This window comes from Coccinella septempunctata, chromosome 3 (assembly GCF_907165205.1).
Source record: "Coccinella septempunctata chromosome 3, icCocSept1.1, whole genome shotgun sequence".
NCBI lineage: Eukaryota > Metazoa > Arthropoda > Insecta > Coleoptera > Coccinellidae > Coccinella > Coccinella septempunctata.
Window position 1 is genome coordinate 20,743,606 of NC_058191.1, and position 1,010 is coordinate 20,744,615.

The 1,010-nt window shown below is 29.0% G+C and overlaps 1 long non-coding RNA gene across 1 annotated transcript; it reads left to right on the forward strand.

The window, feature by feature from the left end:
• The first annotated feature begins 565 nt into the window (after nucleotides 1–565).
• On the forward strand, nucleotides 566–1,010 carry LOC123310473. Its single transcript, XR_006537362.1, has 2 exons — nucleotides 566–864; nucleotides 920–1,010. It is a non-coding gene; the product is annotated as an uncharacterized LOC123310473 (long non-coding RNA).

Genomic DNA, 1,010 nt, shown 5'->3' on the forward strand with positions numbered 1-1,010 from the left:
TTAATAAATAGGGCCGCACCACCAGACGCGGATTATTCATTATTATTCATTCGGTAGTCATTCTGCGATTCTGTATTCTAGATTCATTTTTCAGTCTTGATTCGGTAGTAATTCTGTAATTGATTCTTTTCTTGATTCCTTCGTGATTCTTTAATTCATTTCCGCTTTAATTAAGTCTTTCTTCGTATTAGAGTTTTCTTTTGCTTTTCTTCATTTTTGACTTTTTGTTTCATTTTTGACTACCTAGTTTTCCAATTGATCACATGAGATGCCATCTGTGTGCTTGTATGAATAAGTAAATATGGTATTGAAAGTTATTATTTCATTTCGATTATGTTTCACGTTTAGAATCACAGATGTCATCTCAATACAAGTTTTATTTTATTTAAGGAGACTATGGTAAATTTTTGATAAATTTTTCAGGTCGGTTCTGTCGTTTATAGAGTTTTTTTTCCTTTTGAATATATATCATTTCCAAGAAATCCTACACAGATCCTACACAGAGAAACCAACAACAAAATAAGGACTTTCTTGGAAATGATATATATTCAAAAGGAAAAAAAACTCTATAAACGACAGAACCGACCTGAAAAATTTATCAAAAATTTACCATAGTATCCTTAAATAAAATAAAACTTGTATTGAGATGACATCTGTGATTCTAAACGTGAAACATAATCGAAATGAAATAATAACTTTCAATACCATATTTACTTATTCATACAAGCACACAGATGGCATCTCATGTGATCAATTGGAAAACTAGGTAGTCAAAAATGAAACAATAACAAATTCAAATTGACAGATCCAATATATTTCGTAATGTTATAATAAATTAATAATTTGTAGATTACAGATAAAGCAGTAAGTTAATGTGCACGTGATGAAGAATTATGACTGATTTTAAATGTATTTTTAGATGTAAATGTCCAAGCCATACCTATTTCGTAATCTTGAAAAAGGCTTATATACGCCGAAACATATGTCGATTACAAGTTATAAAATCTGAA